Source organism: Elephantulus edwardii, unplaced genomic scaffold (genome assembly GCF_000299155.1).
Source record: "Elephantulus edwardii isolate Elephantulus edwardi_28Jun2011 unplaced genomic scaffold, EleEdw1.0 scaffold00099, whole genome shotgun sequence".
NCBI classification, from domain to species: domain Eukaryota; kingdom Metazoa; phylum Chordata; class Mammalia; order Macroscelidea; family Macroscelididae; genus Elephantulus; species Elephantulus edwardii.
The window spans coordinates 8,586,823-8,592,133 of record NW_006399849.1 but is presented as its reverse complement, the minus strand read 5'-3'; the positions used below and the strand labels follow the sequence as shown (position 1 = coordinate 8,592,133).

The 5,311-nt window shown below is 39.8% G+C and overlaps 1 pseudogene; it reads left to right on the top strand.

The window, feature by feature from the left end:
• The first annotated feature begins 4,233 nt into the window (after positions 1-4,233).
• LOC102850329 lies at positions 4,234-4,985 on the top strand (annotated as a pseudogene).
• The last annotated feature ends 326 nt before the right edge of the window (positions 4,986-5,311 follow it).

Sequence of the window (5,311 nt, the reverse complement as noted above, 5' to 3'; positions counted from 1 at the left end):
ATTTTCCCAGTGAAATTCATCTTTTGATTTCCTGACTACAGATGCCAAGAGTGATGGTTGTGGAGCCGAGTAAGCTGTAACTGTTAACAACCTCAATCTCTTCTCCATCCATCATGGTGCTGTCAATTGGCCCAGTGGTGAAAATCTTTGTCTAATTTATTCTCAAACCAGTGATTTTCCTCTGTAAAATGTTTAAATGAAATTTATACTTAACAGACTTGCTTTAGCTGCTATCCTTGTGCCATTGTTAGGTGTTTTTAAGTAAAGCATAACTCATAGCAACCTAGGAAAAAGAGATATAGACTTGTCCTATCCTGTGCCATCCTTATCATCTGATACATTTGAGCCCCTTGCTGCAGTCACCATGTCATTCAGTATTTTCAGGGTGTCTCTCACTTTCAGTGACTCTTTACTTTTCCAAGGATGATGTCCCTTGCCAAGGAATAGTTTTTCCTAGTAACATGGCCAAAATAGGAGGTAAAGCTTTGTCATGCTTGCCTCCAAGGAGCATTCTTGCTATCTTTTTTTCAAGACATATTTGTTCTTTTGGAAGGCCATAGGATAATCAGTAGACTTCTCTAAGACCACAACTAAAGGTATCAACTCTCTTGTCATCCTTATTTATTGTCCATGTTTCAGACACATTGTTGTTGTTAGGTACTGTCAAGTTGAGTACAACCCAATAGTGACCCTATGAACAACACATCTGAACCCTTGTCCTCTTCTGTGCCGGTCTCTCAATCTCTGACATACTTGAGACCATTCACAGTCACAGTGTGAATCTATCTGGTTGAAAATCTTTTTTCTTTCTATTACCCTCTACTTTTCTGAACATAACGTTCCTCTCCAAGGAATAGCCTCTTCTACCAACATGCCCAAAATTTACGAAACAAGGCTTTTATCATCTTTAACTCAGGGAGCACCCTAGTGGCACCTTTTCCAAGAAATATCTGTTCTTTTTGGCAATCTGTACAGTGGTCTTCTGGAGAGTACTAATCTCTAACTCCGAAGTCCATTGTCCATACTACATATACAACATGTTTCAACTACTAAAGAATGCTTGCAGCTGTTTCTTCTCATTTTAATTAATTTAAAATCTGGGCTCTACCTCTAATACTTCAACTTCTTCAATTTCTCATAGGGTTTTCAAAGCCTACTATTTAAGACCTCTGAAATCTATTGCTCAATACTATTTATGCATAGAGTTTTTTCAAAGCCATATCAGGAACAGTTTTGAGACTTTGAACACTAATGATGGAAGAGCAGATAAGCTGTGGGAGGATATCAAGAATATTGTCCAAAAAGCCACTACAAACACAGAAGAGGAATGAAAGATCAAGATAATGTCAGAAGAGATTCTGAATATATCACTAGAACAACGAGAGGCCAAAGAAAAGGGAATAACTCAAGATGTGAAGGATCTGAACAGAAGATTTCAAAGGGCAGCACGGGAAAACAAAGTATTACAATGAAATGTGCAAAGAGCTGGAGTCAGAAAATCAAAGGGGCTGAACTTGCTCAGCATTTCTTAAGCTGAAGGAACTGAAAAACAAATTCAGGCCTCAAGTTGCAATACTTAACATTGCTTTGGACAGAATATTATATGACTCAGAAAACATTAAAAGAAGATGGAAGGAGTATACAGAGTCACTGTACCAAGAACAATTGGCTGACAGAGAAGAATTTCATGAAACAATGTATGAGCAAGAGCCTGTGGTGATAAAGGAAGAAGTTCAGGCTGCTCTGAACAAATTGGCAAAAAAACAAGGCCCCAGGAATTAACAGCACACCAGTTGACATATTTCAACAAACAGACGCTGCCCTGAATGCACTCACCAAATTGTGCCAAGAAATCTGGAGGACAACCACAGGGCCAACTTACTGGAAGAGATCTATATTTGTTCCCATTCCAAAGAAAGATGACCCAGTATAATGTGGAAATGATTAAACAATATCGTTAATATCACATGCAAGCAAGCTTCTGCTGAAAATTATCCTAAAATGACTGGAACAGCACATCAGCAGAGATCTGTCAGATGTGCAGGCTAGGTTAAAAGAGGCTGTGATACAAGGGATCTTATAGCTAATGCTATATAGATCTTGGCAGAAAGCAGAGAATACCAGAGGAATGTCTATCTGTGTTTCATTGGCTATGCAAAGGCATTTGACTGCGCGGATCACAATACATTGTGACTAGCTCTGAGAAGAATTGGAATCCCGGAACACTTGATTGTGCTTATGCGAAACTTGGCCCAGGAGGCAGTCGTTAGAATAAAACAAGGAATTGATGCATAGATTAAAATCAGGAAGGATGTATGTCAAGAATATGTCCTATCTCCATATCTTTTGAATCTTTATACAGAACAGATCATCAGGGAGTCTGGGCTCTATAAGGAAGAGTGTGACATCAGGATTGGAGAAAGACTTATTAACAACCTGTGTTATGCAGATAACACAACCTTGCTTGCTGAAGCTGAGGAAGACCTGAAGTGCTTGCTGGAGAAATTCAAGGACTACAGCCTTAAATGTGGATTGAAGCTCAACATCAACAAAACAAAGATTCTCATCACTGGGCCAATTGGCAGCATCATGATGGATAGTGAAAAATTCAGATTTTTAACAACTTTAGTTTGCTGGGCTCCACGATCAACACTCTTGGTACCAACAGCCAGGACATCAAAAGATAAATTGCGCTGGAAAAGGCTGCTGTCAGAGATCACGCCAAAGTACTGAAGAGCAATGATATCAGTCTGGAGATTAAGGTACACCTTATCCAGGCTATGGTTTTTGTAATTACATGCTATACATCAGAAAGCTTGACAATGACTAAGGATGTTAGAAGAAAAATTGATACCTTTGAGCTGTAGTGCTAGAGAAAAGTGTAGAATATACCATGGACTGCTAAGAGAACAAACAGGTTAGTCCTGGAGAGGGAGAAACCAGGCTACTCCTTGGAGGCAAGTTTTCTAAAGCTCTGTCTGACATACTTTGGCATGTTGCAAGGAGTGACCAATCCTTGAGAGGGACATTATGCTTGGGAGAGTGGAGGGATAGAGCAAAAGAGGAAGACACTTGATGAGATGGATTGATTCAGTGACTGGGGTAATGGGGGAAGGTATGTAAGAGACAATAAGGTTGCCTCAGGATAGAACAGAGTTCAGAGCTTCAGTACTTGTGTTGTTATGAGTCACAGCCAACTTGATGGCATATAACAACAACAATAACAACAACAACAATTATTTATTATTTAATTGTCCCTATGTGAGACCAAGAGATTGTTGTATAAACAAAAGCATAAGAGCACTATATGGTTTAACATTAAGAAAAGTGTGCATCAGGTTTGTCTCCTCTGTCCATTCAACCTTTATGCTAATCAACTTGTTTGAGAAACTGGACACTATAAAGACTATGGTGTCAGGACTGGAGAAAGACTCATCAACATCCTATGTTATGCAAATGACACAAGCTTGCTTGCTAAAAAGAGGAGAACTTTAAAAACTCAGTACCAAATATGAAAAAAAAAATTAAAAATGCAGCCTTCAATATTGGATTGCATCTCAACACTGATAAATCAAAATTTCTCACCACTGGACTTATAGGCAACATCATGAGAGAAGGAAAAAAGATTGAAACTGTCAACAACTTCATCTTACTTGAATTCACAATCAACACTCTCGGTCAGGTGATCAGGAGATATATTGCACAGGGCATGTCTTCAGTCAGAGACCTCTCCAAATCATTCAGAAGCAAATTATTGCCTAGTCCTTAAATGGAGTACTAAGTTGCACTTGATTCAGACCATGGTCTTTTCAATCACTTGCTGTACATCTGAAAGCTGGACAAGGAAAAAGGATGACAGAACTTGAATTGATATCTTGAGCTATGGTATTGGAGAAGAGTGCTGAATATCCCATGCACTGCCAAAAGAACAAATACGCCTTGGGGAAGTTGCAAAGAGAGTATTCCTTGGAGGCAAAGGTGATTGAGCTTCGTTTCACATACTTTGGGCATGCTGCAAAAAGAGGTTATTTATTGGAGAGGGACATCATGCTTGGCAAGGTGGAGGGTTAAAGAAAGAAAGGACGATCCTTAACTAGATAGATTGACACTGTGACTAAGTCAATAGCCTCAAGTCAGAGATTGAGAGGCTGGCGCAGTATATTACAGGATTCAGATGTGTTGTTCATGGAGTTGCTATGAGTCATACTCACCTTGATGGCACCTAACAACAACAACAATGGAGACAAAACAAAAGTGATGGTTAGTATTTCTTTGAAATTCTACAAGCAACTTCAGGCGCATGATGCTGATGAGTTACTAAAGAGAGTATATGCAAGTTTTTTGGTAAACCCAGAATCAGGATACAAAGTCTCTTTACCATATGACCTTGAAAATCTCCCAGCCTCCAAGGGTAACATCTTGCATCATGTTGGCGTGTGAAAACGAAATTGTTTTGCCTCTATCTTTGAGAAATACTTCCAATTCCAAGAAGAAGGCAAGGAAGGAGAGAATAGGGCAATTTTTTCATTATGGGGATGAGGAGACCATGTATGTTGAGTCTAAAAAGGATAGAATCACAGTAGTCTTCAGCACAGTGTTCAAAGATGATGATGATGTGGTCATTGGAAAAGTGTTTATGCAGGAATTCAAAGGGTGCAGGGCTAACCACACAGTGCCACAGGTCCTCTTCAGCCACAGAGAACCGCTTCTCAAACTGAAGGCCACCAATGCTGCTGTGGGTGACAACATTGGCTCTATTACCTTGGTGCTGTTCCCTCGCCACACCAACACCAATGCAGAGACAGTACCGTCAATCTGATCCACACGTTCCAGGACTACCTGCACTACCACATCAAGTGCTCTAAGGCCTATATTCATATGCGATATTCACATCTGATTTCCTCAAGGTGCTGAACTGTGCACGCCCGGATGCCGGGAAAAAAGAAATGAAAACAATCATTCGAAAGACGTTTTCATCTCGCTAACTTTCGGGCACAGGAGAAAGAAGTGCTTGGCAACTGAAGGCTGAAACCCTTGCTACCTGATAACCATAGCTTTTGATGTTGCACCACTCTAGGTTCTTAAGGGATTCTCTGTTTTGGTTCCATTTCGTACATGTTTGGAAAATAATCTGCAGAAACGAACTGTGCTTGCAAGGACTTCATATTTCCCAAGAATTGAAAAAGAATAATTCCACTAGATCAACTTAATTCCTTTTCTTTATCTTCTCTCCTTCACTCCCCTCCCCTTTCACCTTCTTTTTCCAAGCTGTTTTGCTTTGCAATACGTTACTGGTAATGAGTTGCAATAT